We start from the raw sequence: 21,448 nt of genomic DNA on the forward strand, positions 1-21,448 counted from the left end.
TACTTGAAATGTGTCTACTATGACTGACAACCAGGTTTTTAAGTTGTATTTAATTTTAATTATTTTTTATTTAAGTTAAAACAGCCACATGTTGCTAGTGGCTATTATCTTTGACAGCAGAGGACTAAAAACAAAAATATACCAGTAGTGATGACCAATATGAACACCCAGGTTTTAATTTTTTAATTTGATTTTCAGTCAATTAAAAAAAAAAATAGTACTCTTTGGATGAGATGCTGATTACAGACATGGGCCAGGGAAAGTATGAAATGAGCTTGGAAAATCCTGTTGTAACAAAAATTTGAAAAGCATTCAAAGTTGCACTGGTGGATTTGAACTCCCAACCTTTTGTTTAGCAGCAACCAGAGCTCCAAAGATTGAAGAGACATGTCAAAATAATACGGGAGCCAGTTTGGAGGATTCTTACTGGTCAAATCTGGGACAATTTGAGCATCTAAATAAACAGTGATAATAATAAACTGTAATGTATTATATAAGAATTCCTAAGTAGATCTAGATATAAATTAATTAATATATAAATAAATAAGATGGAAAGAAAAACTATTTCTTAAAATAGAATGCCGAGGCGGGGCCAAGATGGCGGACTAGGTAGATGCTACCCCGGATCCCTCTTGCAACAAAGACTCTGAAAAACAAGTGAATTGATCACATACGTAACAATCTATGAAACCTGAACAACAAACACAGACTTATAGATGGAAAACGAACAAATACGGGGAAGTAGCAACTGTTTTCAGAGCCTGGAGCCAGCGTCCCAGTCAGGTAACCTTGGCACCGGGCATCTGGGCCCAGGGGAGCTGAACTCATAAATCTTGTGATGTGCAAACAAGGGGCACAGCCCTACCCCCCTGAACTGAACCCGGGAGGGGGCCCAGCCGGTCCGCACGGGCAGCTTGGTGACGCGGCTTGTGGGAGAACTCCCCGGGAGGCAGTGACTGGTTTTGGAGCCGGAAGCGCTGCATCCCAGCCGGGGAACCCTGGTGCGGGGTATTTGACTGGGCGCTGTCACGGCACAAGCACGGGGCGCAGCCCTACTCCCCTGAACTAACCCCGGGAGGGGGCCCAGCCGGTCCTCGGAGGCAGCGCAGCGAGGTGGCTGGCGGGACGAGAAATCCCCAGGAGGCAGCAACTGATTTTGGAGCCGGGAGTACAGCATCCCAGCAGGGGAACCTTGACGCTAGGATTTGGACTGGCAGTGGAGGATCTGACTGCGGCTTCAGCGGGCCAGACACCCAGGGGCAATCTCCACACAGCCAACACACATAGGCGACACGCCCCTCAGGAATCTCAGATATAACAGTCATTCCAAGCAAGACAAGCAACTCTGGCTATATTGCGAGGTGCTACTCTCCTATCTCTCTGGTCCCTTCCCCACCCTCCCCAGTCAGCTTCATTAACATTGGAATTTCCTGAGCCAGAGGGAGAACAGCTCTGGCTCCGTGTTGGCTTTGCTTTCCCCCCTTTTTTTATTTTTATTTTTTTTGGTCTTTTCCTAACACACTCTTCTGGCCTGAGAGAAGGAACCACAAAAAACCCAGGGACCAAAAATCCATCTCTAATTGGACTAAAAACACAGAACCAGCTACAGCCAAGCATATAAGATCCAAATCTCGGACTTTCATCCTTACAGGGAACGAGGTGGCGGTTATAATGAAAAGGCAGTTCTGATAGGGATCTGACTGCATTTTTTTTTAGCGGAATTTCTGGAAAAACAAGTTTCCCAGTGATGGCTCAGAGACAGCAGTCGATATCAAACCACATAAAGAAGCAGACCATGACAGCTTCTCCAATCCCCCAAACAAAAGAATCAAAATCTTTCCCAAATGAAGATACAATCCTGGAATTATCAGATACAGAATATAAAAAACTAATTTAGAGAATGCTTCAAGACATCAGAAACGAAATAAGGCAAACTGCAGAAAAAGCCAAGGAACACACTGATAAAACTGTTGAAGAACTCAAAAAGATTATTCAAGAACATAGTGGAAAAATTAATAGGTTGCAGGAATCCACAGAGAGACAGCACGTAGAAATCCAAAAGATTAACAATAAAATTACAGAATTAGACAATGCAATAGGAAGTCAGAAGAGCAGACTTGAGCAATTAGAATGCAGAGTGGGAAATCTGGAGGACCAGGGAATAAACACCAACATAGCTGGAAAAAAAAAAAAAAAACAGATAAAAGATTTAAAAAAAATGAAGAAACCCTAAGAATCATGTGGGACTCTATCAAGAAGGATAACTTGTGTGTGATTGGAGTCCCAGAACAGGGAGGGAGGACAGAGAAAATAGTTGAAGATCTCCTGACAGAAAACTTCCCTGACATCATGAAACACGAAAGGATATCTATCCAGGATGCTCATCAAACCCCATTTAAGATTGATCCAAAAAGAAAAACACCAAGACATATTATCATCAAACTTGCCAAAACCAAAGACAAACAGAAAATTTTAAAAGCAGCCAGGGAGAAAAGAAAGGTCACCTTCAAGGGAGAATCAATAAGAATAAGTTCAGACTACTCAGCAGAAACCATGCAGGCAAGAAGGGAATGGGACGACCTATACAGAGCACTGAAGGAGAAAAACTGCCAGCCAAGGATCATATATTCAGCAAAACTCTCTCTGAAACATGAAGGCGAAATTAAGATATTTACAGATAAACACAAGTTTAGAGAATTTGCAAAAACCAAACCAAAGCTACAAGAAATACTAAAGGATATTGTTTGGTCAGAAAACCAATAATATCAGATACCAGCACAACACAAGGTCACAAAACAGAACACCCTGATATCAACTCAAATAGGGAAATCACAAAAACAAATTAAGATTAATTTAAAAAAAAATGCTCATAACAAGGAATCACTGAAGTCAAAATGTAAAAGATCACAATAATCAAAAAGAGGGACTAAATACAGGTGGCATAGAACTGCCATATGGAGAGGGATACAAGGCAATATAGAACATTACAAGTTAGGTTTTTACTTAGAAAAATAGGGGTAAATATTAAGGTAACCACAAAGAGGTATAACAACTCCATAACTCAAGATAAAAGCCAAGAAAAATGTAACAACTCAACAAACATATAGTCAAACACTACAAAAATGAGGATCTCACAATTTACTAAGAAAAAAGTCTCAGCACAAAAAAGTATGTGGAAAAATGAAATTGTCAACAACACACACAAAAAGGCATCAAAATGACAACACTAAACACTTATTTATCTATAATTACGCTAAATGTAAATGGACTAAATGTACCAATAAAGAGACAGAGAGTCTTGGACTGGATAAAGAAACACGATCCATCTATATGCTGCCTACAAGAGACACACCTTAGACTTAGAGACACAAACAAACTAAAACTCAAAGGATGGAAAGAAATATAACAAGCAAACAACAAGCAACAAAGAAGAGGAGTAGCAATATTAATTTCTGACAAAATAGACTTTAGACTTAAATCCACCACAAAGGATAAAGAAGGACTACATAATGATAAAAGGGACAATTGATCAGGAAGACATAACCATGTTAAATATTTATGCACCCAATGACAGGGCTACAAGATACATAAATCAAATTTTAACAGAATTGAAAAGTGAGATAGACACCTCCACAATTATAGTAGGAGACTTCAACACATCACTTTCGGAGTAGGACAGGACATCCAGTAAGAAGCTCAATAGAGACACGGAAGACCTACTTACAACAATCAACCAACTTGACCTCATTGACTTATACAGAACTCTCCAACCAACTGCAGAAAGTATACTTTTTTTTCTAGCGCACATGGAACATTCTCTGGAATAGACCACATATTAGGTCATAAAACAAACCTTTCCAGAATCCAAAACATCGAAATATTACAAAGCATCTTCTCAGACCACAAGGCAATAAAACTAGAAATCAATAACAGAAAAACCAGGGACAACAAATCAAATAATTGGAAACTGAAGAATACCCTCCTGAAAAAAGACTGGGTTATAGAAGACATCAAGGAGGGAAGAAGGAAATTCATAGAATGCAACGAGAATGAAAATACTTCCTATCAAAACCTCTGGGACAGAGCAAGAGCAGTGCTCAGAGGCCAATTTATATCGATAAATGCACACATACATAAAGAAGAAAGAGCCAAAATCAGGGAACTGTCCCTACAACTTGAACAAATAGAAAGTGAGCAACAAAAGAATCCATCAGGCACCAGAAGAAAACAAATAAAAAAATTAGAGCTGAACTAAATGAATTAGAGAACAGAAAAACAATTGCAAGAACTAACAAAGCCAAAAGCTGGTTCTTGGAAAAAATTAACAAAATTGATAAACCATTGGCCAGACTGACTAAACAAATACAGGGAAGGAAACAAATAACCCGAATAAGAAATGAGAAGGGCCACATCACAACAGACCCAACTGAAATTAAAAGAATCATATCAGATTACTATGAAAAATTGTACTCTAACAAATTTGCAAACCTAGAAGAAATGGATGAATTCCTGGAAAAAAACTACCTACCTAAACTAACACATTCAGAAGTAGAACAACTAAATAGACCCATAACAAAAAAGAGATTTAAATGGTAATCAAAAAACTCCCCCGCAAAAAAAGCCCTGGCCTGGATGGCTTCACTGCAGAGTTCTACTAAACTTTCAGAGAAGAGTTAACACCACTAGTACTAAAAGGTATTTCAAAGCATAGAAAATGATGGAATACTACCTAATTCATTCTATGAAGCCACCATATCCTTGATACCAAAACCAGGTAAAGACACCACAAAAAAAAAAAAAAGAAAACTACAGACCTATATCCCTCATGAACATAGACGGAAAAATCCTCAACAAAATTCTAGCCAATAGAATTCAACAACATATCAAAAAAATAATTGACCACGATCAAGTGGGATTTATACAAGGCATGCAAGGCTGGTTTAATATCAGAAAAACCATTAATGTAATCCACGACATAAATAAAACAAAAGACAAAAACCACATGATGTTATCAACCGATGCAGAAAAGGCATTTGACAAAGTCCAACACCCTTTTCTGATAAAAACTCTCACCAAAGTAGGAATTGAAGGCAAATTCCTCAACATAATAAAGGGCATCTATGCAAAGCCAACAGCCAACATCACTCTAAATGGAGAGAGCCTGAAAGCATTTCCCTTGAGAACAGGAACCAGGCAAGGATGCCCTTTATCACCGCTCTTATTCAACATCGTGCTAGAAGTCCTAGACAGGGCAATTAGGCTAGACAAAGAAATAAAGGGCATCCAGATTGGCAAGGAGGAAGTAAAATTATCTCTATTTGCAGATGACATGATCTTATACACAGAAAACCCTAAGGAATCCTCCAGAAAACTACTGAAACTAATAGAAGAGTTTGGCAGAGTCTCAGGTTATAAGATAGACATACAAAAATCACTTGGATTCCTCTACATCAACAAAAAGAACATCGAAAAGGAAATCACCAAATCAATACCATTCTCGGTAGCCCCCAAGAAGATAAAATACTTAGGAAAAAATCTTACCAAAGATATAAAAGACCTATACAAAGAAAACTACAAAGGTCTACTACAAGAAATTAAAAAGGACCTACTTAAGTGGAAAAACATACCTTGCTCATGGATAGGAAGACTTAACATAGTAAAAATGTCTATTCTACCAAAAGCCGTCTATAGATACAATGCACTTCCGATCCAAATTCCAATGTCATTTCTTAGGTGATAGAGAAACAAATCACCAACTTCATATGGAAGGGAAAGAAGCCTCGGATAAGCAAAGCATTACTGAAAAAGAAGAACGTGGGAGGCCTCACTCTACCTGATTTCAGAAGCTATTATACAGCCACAGTAGTCAAAACAGCCTGGTATTGGTACAACAACAGGCGCATAGACCAATGGAGCAGAATTGAGAACCCAGATATAAATCCATCCACATATGAGCAGCTGATATTTGACAAAGGCCCAATGTCAGTTAATTGGGGAAAGATAGTCTTTTTAACAAATGGTGCTGGCATGACTGGATATCCATTTGCAAAAAAATGAAACAGGACCCATACTTCACACCATGCACAAAAACTACAAGTGGATCAAAGACCTACACATAAAGACTAAAACGATAAAGATCATGAAAGAAAAAATAGGGACAATGTTAGGAGCCCTAATACAAGGCATAAACAGAATACAAAACATTACTAAAAATGACAAAGAGAAACCAGATAACTGGGAGCTCCTAAAAATCAAACACCTATGCTCATCTAAAGACTTCACCAAAAGAGTAAAAAGACCACCTACAGACTGGGAAAGAATTTTCAGCTATGACATCTCAGACCAGTGCCTGATCTCTAAAATCTACATGATTCTGTGAAAACTCAACCACAAAAAGACAAACAACCCAATCAAGAAGTGGGCAAAGGAAATGAACACACACTTCACTAAAGAAGATTATTCAGGCAGCTAACAGACACAGAGAAAATGTTCTCGATTATCAGCCATTAGAGAAATGCAAATAAAAACTACGATGAGATTCCATCTCACTCCAACAAGGCTGGCATTAATCCAAAAAACACAAAATAATCAATGTTGGAGAGGCTGCAGAGAGATTGGAACTCTTATACACTGCTGGTGGGAATGTAAAATGGTACAACCACTTTGGAAATCTATCTGGCGTTATCTTAAACAATTAGATATAGAACTACCATACAACCCAGAAATCCTACTCCTCAGAATATACCCCAGAGAAACAAGAGCCTTCACACAAACAGATATATGCACACCCATGTTTATTTTAGCTCTGTTTACAATAGCAAAAAGCTGGAAGCAACCAAGGTGTCCATCAACAGATGAATGGGTAAATAAACAAATGAATGGGTAAATAAAAGGACTCGAACTGCCAACCTTTTGGTTAGCAGCCATAGTACTTAACCTCTATGCCACCAGGGTTTCCCAACAAAACATATCTAACATTAATTTTACATTTAAGATACTTGGCAGACAGAGCCTTAAATAAGTGATCACATTTTACCTACACCACCATTGGGATTAGCCAATATGATATGTTTCCTGATATCATGCCCTGAGTACGTAGCATTTTTTTGTATTGGTGTAAACAATACATAATTTGAATTTAATCGTAAGGAAATATCAGATATAACCAAATTGAGAGACTCTCTACAAAATAACTAGCTTGTACTCTAAATATCAAGGTTAAGAAAGACAGATAATTTCTCATCTGAATCAAGACTAAAAAGAAATGACTGGGGAAGGGCCCAAGATGGCTGACTAGGTAGAAGCTACCTCGGATCCCTCTTGCAACAAAGACTCAGAAAAACAAGTGAGTCAATCACATACATGACAATCTACGAACCCTGACCATCAAACACAGGTCTAAAGAGTTGACCTGAGTGACAGAGACTGAGAACAAGCAACCACGGGGAAGCAGCGACTGTTTTCGGAGCCTGGAGCCAGCGTCCCAGCCAGGAAACCTTGGCGCCGGGCTTTGGACTGGGTGCAGGGGAGGTGAGCACGGCATCCTGAGATGAAGCAAATGCGGGACACAGCCCTAGCCCCCAGAAGTGACCTCAGGGGAAGCCCAGCCAGTGCACGCAGGCAGTGCAGCGACGCAGCTAACAGGAGGAGAAGTAACTGGGAGGCAACGACTGGTTTTGGAGCCTAGAGTGTGGCGTCCCAGCCGGGGAATCTTGGCACTGGGCTTTGGACTGGGAGTGGAGGAACTCACCACGGCTTCTGAGACAGCACAAGAAAAGAACGTGGGCCTGACCCTCAGGGACAATCTGGACCCAACAAACACACACAGGCAACACACTCCTCAGGAATCTCAGATAAAACAGTCATCACCAAACAAGATAAGTAACTTTGTCTATATTCCTGGGTGCTACTCTCTCCTAACTATCTGACCCCTCCCCTTCCCTTCCCAGGTGGCTTCATTAACATTGGAATTTCCTGGGCCAGAGAGTGAAGTGCTCTGCAGTTGTTTTTTTTTTTTTTTTGTCTTTTCCTAACCCATTCTCCTGGCCTCAGATAAGCAGCTACAAAAGACCCAGGGACCAAAAATTCTTCCCAGACTTCCTGAAATTGGACTAAAAATACAGAACCAGCTCCAGCCAAGCATATGAGATCCACAGTCTTGGGCTTTCATCCCTAGAGGGAACAAGGTGGCTATTAAAATGCAAAGACATTCTGATAGGGATCTGACTGTAATTCTTTTAGCGGATTATTGGAAAGACAAGTTTCCCAGGTCTGATATCTCTGCATATTAAACAAAGCACTCACTGACACACAACAGGGAACTCAGGGCTGAAGCTCTCCCCAGACCACATAGCCTCCTGCCTTAGGGGCCTGAGGATGGTGTTACCTAACAATCTGTAGAGGTACATGCATTGGGTGCCTAAGGTACAGCTACAGAGCCCACCCACCAAAGTGCTTTAGGAATAGAGACACACCTACCTCACTGGCACTTGGGGGAAGCCTGTCAGCATCCTGACCCCCTGGAGTGTGACCCCCTGCTCTTACTAGAATCTGCTGCACACAACTAGCACCACTACTCTTCTAGGTGGATAGGTGACAGTCTGCACCACACACTTGATGACACAAAATCAGATTCTACTCAAAAATACTGAATGGACGCTTAGGCTTATATATCTGGTAACAGCCCAAACAGGCTGGTAATAGGACACAAGTGATTCAATGGTTATAATAATCAAGACAGTGCAATCTAGTAGCCCATCTACGTATATTGAAAGAAAACAAAACAAGATAAGACTCAGTGACCAAATACAAAATAAACCACTACAATATCTTATACATGGCTCAGAGACAACAGTCGATATCAAACCACATAAAGAAGTAGACCATGATTGCTTCTACAACTCCCCAAACTAAAGAATCAAAATCTTTCCCAAATGAAGATACAATCCTTGAATTGCCAGATGCAGAATATAAGAAACTAATTTACAGAATGCTCCAAGACATCAGGGATGACCTCAGAAATGAAATAAGGCAATCTACAGAAAAAGCCAAGGAACACACTGATAAAGCAGTTGAAGAACTCAAAATGTTTATTCAAGAACATAGTGGAAAAATTAATAAGCTGCAAGAATCCAGAGAGACAGCATTCAGAAATCCAAAAGATTAACAGTAAAATTACAGAATTAGACAACTCAATAGGAAGTCAGAAGACCAGAATCGAGCAATTGGAATGCAGAGTGGGGGATCCGGAGGACAAGGGAATTGACACGAATATAGCTGGAAAAAAAAACAGATAAAAGAATTAAAAAAAAATATGAAGAAACCCTAAGAATCACGTGGGACTCTATCAAGAAGAATAAATTGTTTGTGATTGGAGTCCCAGAACAGGGCGGGATAACAGAAAATACAGAGAGAGTAGTTGAAGATCTGTTGGCAGAAAACTTCCCTGACATCATGAAAGACGAAAGGATATCTACCCAAGATGCTCATCGAACGCCATATAAGATTGATCCAAAAAGAAATTATCAAAGGCATATTATCATCAAACTTGCCAAAACCAAAGATAAAGAGAAAATTTTAAAAGCAGCCAGGGTAAAAGAAGAGTCTTGTACAAAGAAGAATCAATAAGAATAAGTTGAGACTACTCAGCAGAAACCATGCAGTCAAGAAGGCAATGGGATGACATATCTAGAGCACTGAAGGAGAAAAACTGCCAGCCAAGGATCATATATCCAGCAAAACTCTCTGTCAAATATGAAGGAGAAATTAAAACATTTACAGATAAACACAAGCTTAGAGAATTTGCAAAAACCAAACCAAAGCTATAAGAAATACTAAAGGAAATTCTATGGGCAGGAAATCAGTAATATCAGATACCAGCAAAACACAGGGTCACAGAACAGAGCATCCTGATATTAACTCAAATAAGAAATCATAAAAACAAATTAAGATTAATTTTTAAAAAGAAAAAAATGCTCAAAACAGGGTATCATTGAAGTCAATATGTAAAAGATCACAATAATTAAAAAGAGGGACTAAATACAGGAGGCATAGACCAGCAATATGGAGAGGGAAACAAGGTGATATAGGAGAACACAAGTTAAGTTTTTACTTACAAAAATAGGGGTAAATATTACGGTAACCACAAAGAGGTCTAACAATTCCACAACTCAAAATGAAAACCAAGAAAAACATAACGACTCAGCAAACATAAAGTCAAATAGTATGAAAATGAGAAACACACAATTTACAAAGAAAAACGTCTCAGCACAAAAAAGTAAGGGGAAAAATGAAATTGTCAACAACACACACAAAAAGGCATCAAAATGACAACACTAAACACATTCTTATCTATAATTACACTGAATGTAAATGGACTAAATGCACCAATAAAGAGACAGAGAGTCTCAGACTGGATAAGGAAACACGATCTGTCTATATGCTGCCTATAAGAGACACACCTTAGCCTTAGAGACACAAACAAACTAAAACTCAAAGGATGGAAAAAAATATATCAAGCAAACAACAAGCAAAGAAGAGCAGGAGTAGCAATATTAATTTCTGGCAAAATAGACTTTAAAGTTAAATCCACCACAAAGGATAAAGAAGGACACTACATAATGATTAAAGGGACTAGTGACCAAGAAGATATAACCATGTTAAATATTTATGCACCCAATGACAGGGCTGCAAGATACATAAATCAAATTTTAACAGAACTGAAAAGTGAGATAGACACCTCCACAATTATAGTAGGAGACTTCAACACACCACTTTCGGAGAAGGACAGGACTCCCAGTAAGAAGCTCAATAGAGACACAGAAGACCGAATTGCTACAATCAACCAACTTGAACTCATAGACTTATACTGAACACTCCACCCAACTGCTACAAAGTATACTTTTTTTTCTAGTGCACATGGAACATTCTCTAGAATAGACCACATATTAGGTCATAAAACAAATCTTTGCAGAATCCAAAACATCGAAATATTGCAAAGCATCTTCTCAGACCACAAGGCCATAAAAGTGAAAAACAATAACAGAAAAATCAGGGAAAAGAAATCAAATACTTGGAAACTCAACAATATCCTGCTGAAAAAACACTGGGTTATAGAAGACATTAAGGAGGGAATGAAGAAATTCATAGAATGCAACAAGAATGAAAACACTTCTTATCAAAACCTCTGGGACACAGCAAAAGCAGTGCTCAGAGGTCAATTTATATTGATAAATGCACACATACACAAAGAAAAAAGAGCCAAAATCAGAGAACTGTCCCTACAACTTGAACAAATAGAAAGTGAGCAACAAAAGAACCCATCAGGCACCAGAAGAAAACAAATCATAAAAATTAGAGCTGAACTAAATGAATTAGAGAACAGAAAAACAAAACAATTACCAAAGCCAAAAGCTGGTTCTTTGAAATAGTTAACAAAATTGATAATCCATTGGCCAGACTGACTAAAGAAATACAGGAAAGGGAACAAATAACCCGAATAAGAAACGAAATGGGCCACATCACAACAGACCCAACTGAAATTAAAAGAATCATATAAGATTATTGTGAAAAATTGTACTCTAACAAATTTGCAAACCTAGAAGAAATGGATGAATTCCTGGAAAAACACTACCTACCTAAACTAACACAATCAGAAGTAGGACAACTAAATAGACCCATAACGGAAAAAGAGATTGAAAAGGTAATCAAAAAAACTCCCAACAAAAAAAGAGCCCTAGCCCGGACGGCTCCACTGCAGAGTTCTACCAAACTTTCAGAGAAGAGTTAACACCACTAGTACTAAAGGTATTTCAAAGCATAGAAAATGATGGAATACTACCTAATTCATTCTATGAAGCCACCATATCCTTGATACCAAAACCAGGTAAAGACACCACAAAAAAAAAAAAGAAAACTACAGACCTATATCCCTCATGAACATAGACGGAAAAATCCTCAACAAAATTCTAGCCAATAGAATTCAACAACATATCAAAAAAATAATCCACGACAACCAAGTGGGATTTCTACCAGGTGTGCAAGCCGGGTTTAATATTAGAAAAAGCATTAATGTAATCCACCATATAAATAAAACAAAAGACAAAAACCACATGATCTTATAAATTGATGCAGAAAGGGCATTTGACAAAGTCCAACACCCATTTATGATAAAAACTCTCAGCAAAATAGGAATTGAAGGAAAATTCCTCAACATAATAAAGGGCCTCTACACAAAGCCAACAGCCAACATCACTCTAAATGGAGAGAGCCTGAAAGCATTTCCCTTGAGAACGGGAACCAGGCAAGGATGCCCTTTATCACCACTCTTATTCAACATTGTACTAGAGGTCCTAGCCAGAGCAATTAGTCTAGACAAAGAAATAAAGGGCATCCGGCTTGGCAAGGAGGAAGTAAAATTATCTCTATTTGCAGATGACAGGATCTTATACACAGAAAACCCTAAGGAATCCTCCAGAAAACTACTGAAACTAATAAAAGAGTTTGGCAGAATCTCAGGTTATAAGATAAACATACAAAAATCACTTGGATTCCTCTACATCAACAAAAAGAACATCGAAGAGGAAATCACCAAATCAATACCATTCACAGTAGCCCCCAAGAAGATAAAATACTTAGGAGTAAATCTTACCAAAGATGTAAAAGACCTATACAAAGAAAACTACAAAGTACTAGTGCAAGAAATTAAAAGGGACCTACTTAGGTGGAAAAACCTACCTTGCTCATGGATAGGAAGACTTAACGTAGTAAAAATTTCTATTCTACCAAAAGCCATTTATATATACAATGCACTTCGATCCAAATTCCAATGACATTTTTTAATGTGACGGAGAAAAAAATCACCAACTTCATATGGAAGGGAAAGAAGCCCCGGAGAAGAAAAGCATTACTGAGAAAGAAGAAGAAAGTGGGAGGGCTCACTGTACCTGATTTTAGGATATATTATACAGCTACAGTAGTCAAAATAGCCTGGTACTGGTACAACAACAGGCACATAGACAAATGGAGCAGAATTTAGAACCCAGATGTAAATCCATCCGCATATGAGCAGCTGATATTTGACAAGAGCCCAGTGTCAGTTAATTGAGGAAAAGATAGTCTTTTTAACAAATGGTGCTGGCATAACTGGATATCCATTTGCAAAAAAATGAAACAGGACCCCTACCTCATACCATGCACAAAAACTAACTCCAAGTGGATCAAAGACCTAATCATGAAGACTAAAATGATAAAGATCATGAAAGAAAAAATAGGGACAATGTTAGGAGCCCTAATACAAGGCATAAACAGAATACAAAACATTACCAAAAATGACAAAGAGAAACCAGATAACTGGGAGCTCCTAAAAATCAAACACCTATGCTCATCTAAAGACTTCACCAAAAGTGTAAAAAGACCACCTACAGATTGAGAAAAAATTTTCAGCTATGACATCTCTGACCAGCACCTGATCTCTAAAATCTACATGATTCTGTTAAATCTCAACCACAAAAAGACAACCCAAAAAAGAAGTGGGCAAAGGATATGAACACACACTTCACTAAAGAAGATATTCAGGCAGCTAACAGACACATGAGAAAATGCTCTTGATCATTAGCCATTAGGGAAATGGAAATTAAAACTACGATGAGATTCCATCTCACTCCAACAAGGCTGGCATTAATCCAAAAAACACAAAATAATAAATGTTGGAGGGGCTACGGAGAGATTGGAACTCTTATACACTGCCTGTGGGAATGTAAAATTGTACAACCACTTTGGAAATCTATCTGGCGTTTTCTTAAAAAGTTAGAAATAGAACTACCATACAACCCAGAGATCCCACTCCTCAGAATATACCCTAGAGAAATAAGAGCCTTTACACGAACAGATATATGCACACCCATGTTTATTGCAGCTCTGTTTACAATAGCAAAAAGCTGGAAACAACCAAGGTGTCCATCAACAGATGAATGGTTAAATAAATTATGTTATATTCACATAATGGAATACTACGCATTGATAAAGAACAGTGACAAATCTGTGAAAAATTTCATAACATGGAGGAACCTGGAATGCATTAAGCTGAGTGAAATTACTCTGATGCAAAAAGGACAAATATTGTATGAGACCACTATTATAAGATCTTGAGAAATAGTATAAACTGAGAAGAACACAAACTTTCGTGGTTATGAAGCGGGGGAGGGAGGGAGGTTGGGAGAGGGTTATTTACTGATTAGTTAGTAGATAGGTGAAGGGAAGGACAATACTCAATACATGGAAGGTCAGCTCAACTGGACTGGACCAAAAGTGAAGAAGTTTCAGGGATTAACTGAATGCTTCGAAGGTAAGCAGAGCAAGAGCGGGGGTTTGGGGACTATGGCTTAAGGGGACTTCTAAGTCAATTGTCAAAATAATTCTATTATGAAAACATTCTCTACCCCACTTTGAAGTGTGGCATCTGGGGTCTTAAATGCTAACAAGCGGCCATCTAAGATGTATCAATTTGTCTCAACCCACCTGGATCAAAGGAGAATGGAGATCACCAAGGTCACATGATAACTATGAGCCCAAGAAACAGAAAGGGCCCCATGAACCAGAGACTTACATCATCCTGAGACCAGAAGAACTAGATGGTGCCCGGCCAGAACCGATGACTACCCTAACAGGGAGCACAACAGAGAACCCCTGAGGGAGCAGGAAAACAGTGAGATGCAGACCCCAGATTCTCATAAAAAGACCAGACTTAATGGTCTGACTGAGACTAGAGGAATCCCAGTGGTCATGGTCCCCAAACCCTCTGTGGGCCCAGGACAGGAATCATTCCCGAAGACAACTCATCAGACATGGAAGGAACTGGACAATGGGTTGGAGAGAGATGCTGATGAAGAGTGAGCTACTTGTATCAGGTGGACACTTGAGACTGTGTTGGCATCTCCTGTCTGGAGGTGAAATGGGAGAGTTGAGAGGACAAGAAAGTGGTAAAACCGGCACTAAAGGAGAGACTGGAAGGAGAGAGAGGGCTTACTCATTAGGGGAAGAGTAAGCGGGATTATGGAGTAAGGTGTATATAAGCTTATATGTGACAGAATGACTTGATTTGTAAACTTTTACTTAAAGCACATTAAAAATTATTTAAAAAAAGAAATGACTAATTACAATGCATTTTCCTGGGCTAGGAAAACAAACAGTCATTAAGGAAATTAATGGGACAATTGACACAATGTAAGTATAAACTGAGAGTTTAGGTAATGGTACTGTATTCAAGGTACATTTCCTGATTTTGATAATTGTATTGTGGTCATGTAAGAGAATGTCCTTGCCCTAAGGAAATGCGCAATTAATTATTTAAAAGTAACGTGGGAAGATGTCTCCAAATTACTATGAAATGGCTCAGGAAAAAAAGACTATGATAGAGCACATAGGGAAAATGTAAGGAATTGTGAATCTGGGGAAAGGGTTTCTTGTATGATCTTTGCAAATTTTGTATAAATTGAAAACTATATTAAAAAAAGATTTAGATATAAACCAATTGTATTCCTAAATAAAAGCAAAAAAAATTTAAAAAACTAAGTACAATTTTTTTTTTTAAAGTAATATAATAAAAGATGTGCAAGTCAGAGGACTTGAAAATGATAAAACATGGCAGGCTCAGTTTTTAAGATGTCAACTCACTTAAAATTTACCTATAGAAGCAATTCAACTCCAGTCAAAGTCCTGACAGGGTTTTTTGAAGAATTCGACAAGCTAATTAAAAAATTTATATGGAGGTGAAAGGACCTAGAATAGTCATCAAAACTTTTTTTAAAAAGGGCAAAATTGGAGAAATTACACTATGTGATTTCAGGATATATTGGTATTCTATACTAATTGATACATTGGTAAAGGATAGATGAATAAATAGAAGAAAAAGAATAGAAGGTATAGAAATCAAGCCACACATTTGTATTTTTGACAAAGATACCAAAATAAATAAATGGATACTGGAAAGTCAGTTTCTCTTGAGAAAGTGACCTGATGAACATTTTAAATTTAAGAAGTGATGTTTCTTTTATCTCAAGTGATGATAACTTGTTTCTAAGTATCATTTTCAAAAATTTTGAAAAGCAGGTACCTAAATGTGACTATTCCAATTCTAAATGTGCTTGCACTGTGTCAGTCTTTGTATGGATTAAAGTTAACATAATTTTTATCTTGTGGAGAGATTCCATGTTACCTAGCAGATTCATTACTCCCTTAAAAGCCAAAAATGATAAATGAGCATAAATGATATGGCTATAAAGTAGGATATGTTATTCATAGTTGCCTGTGGAGTTCTTATTATGAGCACGAGGCTCTGTAACATGCAGTGTGCGTAGACAATGTGGTATAAATCAACTAAAACATTAAATTAATTTTATATTAGCAATGAAGGACAATTTGACACAAACAATAAGCACAAATGACTGTAAGTAATATTCAAACACCTTGATTTTCTGATAGTTATGACTTAAGACAATGGTTTCTCTTTCTATTCTGTATTTTGAAGTCAACTTGTTGAATTCAAGCACTATGCACCTAGCATCTCATGAATGCAAACTGTGAATACCCATGAGGGTTTTAGTAATTTATTCCCAAACTGATGCAACTTTAATATTATTTTATTTGGTTTCACAATTTTAGTACCATCATTCAATTATTATCTATTTTTGTAGTGAATTAATATAATTCCTCCCCCTTTTAATTCAAGCTTTCCCCTAAAGAACCCAAAGTCCTTCCCTATTTTAGATTAATTTTGTTAAATTAAAGAAAATGTAAACTTTTTAAACAAAGGTAATAATTATTATTTAAAAGCACAAAAGTTAATTACAATAAATACACACTTAAAATATTAACTGCAATAACAAAAGAAGTGCAATTAAAAAAGAAAAAAGCAATATATTTTCTCCTATCAAATTGTCAGTGATTTTTTTTTAAGAGTAATGCAATTGTTAGTGGACAGTCAAACATACAGCCTCATTCATTGTTGGTGGATTGTTAATTGGTTGACAATTCTGAAAGGCAATTTGGCTATGTGCCTTGAGATTTTTACAAAACACTTTCTCATAACACTTGATCCATGAATTCCGCTTCTAAGAATTGTCCTTAAGGAAACAATTACACAGATGAACGTGTATCTGTGTAAGAAGATATTTATTCATTAATGTGCATTTGAATATTCAAATAAGTGAATTTGGGTATTTGAATACTTATGTAGCGGTGAATCATAAGAAACTGATGATGTATCTATAAAGATCTGGTGATTAAAAATAATATCAAAACTTTAAAATGAAACACTTTGTAGTTATTAAAGTTTTTTTTTTTTATTATTCACTTACATGAGTAAAATATTTGAGCCCTGGTGGCTCAGTGCTTAAAAGCCCTGCTGCTAAACAAGAGGTCAGTAGTTCAAATCCACCAGCCACTCTTTGGAAACCATACAAGGCAGTTCTACTCTGTCCTATAGGGTCACTATAAGTCAGAATCGACTACATCGGTCTGAGACCAGAAGAGCTAGATGGTACCTAGCTACAATCGGTGACTGTCCTGACAGGGAACTCAACAGTAAAAATCCTGAGGGAGCAAGGCAGCAGTTGGATGCAGACCCCAAAATCTCATAAAAAGACCAGACTTAATGGTCAGACTGGGACTGGAGGAACCCCAGAGGCCATGGACCCCAGACCTTCTGTTACCCCAGGGTAGGATCATTCCTAAAGCCAACTCCTCAGACAGGGATTGGACTGGAAGAAGGGGTGGAAAATGAGACTGGTGAAGAGCAAGCTTCTTGGATCAAGTAGACACATGAGACTATCATGGCATCATCTGTCTGGAGGGGAGTTGAGAGGACAGAGGTGTCCAGAAGCTACCCGAATGTACACGAAGAGAGAGAAGGGAGGGAAGTAATGTGCTATCTCATCAGAGGGAGAGCAATTAGGAGTGTATAGCAAGGTGTATACAAATTTTGTATGAGAGACAGACCTGATCTGTAAACTTTCAGTTAAAGTACAATAAAAAATAAATAATTTTACCCTTAAGTCATGTGGCAGAGATTGCTAGTTTCCACCTGTATCCATTGTACTATTCTTTAGAATTAGAACTCCCTAAGACAAACAAACAAAAAGTAGAATTCTTGAATTTTAGCTCTGCATACACTTTTCCTGCAAGAGACAACATTTTCTAGCCTCTCTTACAGCTTAGTGTGATCAATTTTCCCCAGGTTCATAGGGAAATTATTTTAAACCTGTATATCATAAAACATAATTGCAGTTGAAAGAGCTTGTTTAAAAATTCCAAGTTTTCATTCAACTTTTACTACTTCCCATATTTTTCCCAGTAATTTATCCTTTAACTATTTTGTCTCTGTCTCTGCCCAACTGACCAATTCACTGACATGGATATAATCTTAAGTCTCTGGCTAGGATTTTTTTCAGGCCATTTCAGATGTGTCTCATTATGATTTCTATTTTTGGTTTCTTAGATTTCCCCTACAGTAGAGAGATCTTGTTTATAGTTCTTTTATGATTGGAATCCACCCAATTTCTGATAACTATAGTAAGACAGTAATTTTTCTTTATTATTATATTTTTTTTCTATAAAGGTTTCCACCTAGTTGGAAAAGGTCTTTAAAAAGCTTCCCTTGAGCTATATGACCTCAGTTGCTGAGGGCTGGGGAGACCTAATCCTGGCCCACCCTCCCTATTTTTGATGCATGGCAGAAGATAAGATTAGGTCATTCCAATTTATTTATATATGTTTAAGTTGACCTATGGCACTAGAAAAAAAAAAAAAGACATTCTGAAGGGCAAAAGATAACTAATTTTTTTCCCTTTACTATTCTCTTTGCAAGCAGTTTTGCTTTCTCTTTATTACATCCTTTTATCTGCCTAGTAAGTAGTAAAGATCTTTAGCAATTTCATAAATGAACCCATAAATTCTTGGCCAGCCTTTTTTTTTTTTTTCTTTAGGCCTATCCTATGCTTCTCTTTTCTAACCCTGGAACTGCTAGTTTTACTTAGACTAAATTCTTCTTTTTCCTTAAATAAAATACATTTCATATAATATCTAGCTTAAGTTACTTAGAAAGTTTTCACTTGTAAGAAAGTCATAGTACAGAAATTAAAAATGTTTGTGTACATTTCAAATAGACCAATTTATATCAAAGTTTCTCCAAGTAGCTACTAAAAGTCTAAATCATAAGACAGGCACAAGACACAGGTTTTCTTTGGACAAGTAAAGAACTGAGGTTCTAAGACAAACTTACAACACCAGCAACTGTCATCCATAGCCTCTAACCGGATACAAGACAGAAATTCAGACACAATGCTCTAGACCAGAAACAAGCTCTCTGAACAAAACAAGACAGAAAGACCACATAAACTCACTGAAACATACCACACAAAACAAGGATATGGGTAACCTAGTTTCTTAAAGTGTATATAGCAATTTGATGAGATTGACTCAATTCAGCAGAAAAAAAAGTTCCTATATAAAACTTATTAACTTTCCAGAGCCTCAAATGAAGGAATATTAGATATTTTGACAAAACCTGAGTATCAAACCAAAGTTCCGCCTAAAAGGAAAAGACAACACAAATAGAAGTTTATTTTCCAAAGTGGTCACTGAAATTCCAAATTTCTTCTAGTATGTTCGGTTTATAGTGCTTCTAAATATGAAACCCAAACCAGCATTTCAATCACAGGGGGGCATATTCAGGCTTATTTATCAAAGATGTTAAGATCTAAGGTTCAAGCTTTTGGTTTCCTTTTTTTTTGAAACTTAATTCATTCTGCTGGCTACAGACCTAGTCTCTTAGTTTAGATCTTATGTATACTAGTTCCTCCAATTGGAAAGTATTTTAAAATAGCTACTTATGTTTTTAATTTTAATATTGTGATTCTTTATTGAGAAATGATATCATAAAACTGGTCTGGACCTACTACCTCTCCTTGTGAATTTCATAAAACAAGCCAGGAGCTGCCACCTTCCCCTGAGAATTTGACAAAACAGAACACTATTTTCCAGATTTTCTCTGAGTCACAAAAGGAACCCTAACAAAGGGTGCTTCAGGGTTTGGACAATATTTTGCTTGGACCAGTGTTTACCTTCATTGCACTAGAGTTTGCTTGTGGGTGGCAGACAGTCTACTGCTCTAACCTGTCCCATAACCACGTTATTCTGTCACCGGAGAATTTAATGCTCATGATGAGCCCTGACAACTGCCCTAATGACTTTTACTGGTCTACCCATGCTGAAATTTTGCAGCTTTACTGACCCAGAACTCTTTGAAAATAGAATTACTTCCTTAATGTTTTGCATGCCCAAATCTGGACACTAAATGCAGTTCACCAAAAGAGTTACTAAATTTCACCTTCAACCAAATGGTCAAGCAAAAGTCTAAGAAAGATTCTCCTTAATCAAAAAATAGGTTTTCAAACAAATATGCTGAAAAAAAGCTTGAGAAAACATGAGAAAGAGAACAAAAAAGAATAAGCAAAGGCTCATTTTCCAAAAGCACTTACCCCATAGGTGTTGGAGGGACATGGACTGCGAATTCATGGGTCCAGAAGATAGGACTTCTCTTTGATGGCTTCTGCTCTGCAGTCCAGGTCTCCTCTAGTGTGACTGGATTCATAGCTTCAGAAACCCCTGCAATGACTACATCATTAATTGTTCTAAGAAAAATTCTCCACAAAGTTTAGTAAAGCAAAAATAAAGTTTCATTTGGAGTAAGTCAGAGGCAAAAGTGAAAAATGGATAAGTGTGCTGCCAGAGCCATGTCTGCCCTAACCCAAGGAATATTACAGAATAGACAAAAGTGGGAAAATTGAAAAGTATGCTGCTAGGGTCACAACTGCCTGAGTCCAAGTAATATTACAGAATAAGCAACAGTGGGAAAACGGACAAGCATGCTGCCACAGCCATGTCTGTCTGAGCCCTAAATAACTAATCTTATGATATAAAAACATCATAGTGTGTAGAAGCCATGAGCTACATTTAGTAGACTGTTGAGGTTATATTTCCCTCAAGCACTGATATGTAGAATTTGGAAAATACTTTTTGTGGATTGAATTGCATCCCCTAAAAATGTGTCAACTTGGCTAGGCCGTGATTCCCAGCATTGTGTGATTGTCCACAATTTTGTCACCTGAAGTGATTTTCCTATGTGTTACAAACCTACCTCTATGATATTAATGAGGCAGGATTAAAGGCAGTTCTGTTAATGAGGCAGGACTCAATCTACAAGATTAAGTTGTGTCTTAAGTCAATCTCTTTCGAGATATAAAAGAGAAGTGAGCAGAGAGACTTGGGGACCTCATACTACCAAGAAACAAGCTAGGAGAATAGTGCTCCTTTGGACCCCGGACCCTGTGCTGAGAAGTTCCTTGACTGGGAAAGATTGATGACAAGGGCCTTCCCCCAGAGCCAACAGAGA

This window comes from Elephas maximus, chromosome 23 (assembly GCF_024166365.1).
Source record: "Elephas maximus indicus isolate mEleMax1 chromosome 23, mEleMax1 primary haplotype, whole genome shotgun sequence".
Classification (NCBI taxonomy): Eukaryota; Metazoa; Chordata; class Mammalia; order Proboscidea; family Elephantidae; genus Elephas; species Elephas maximus.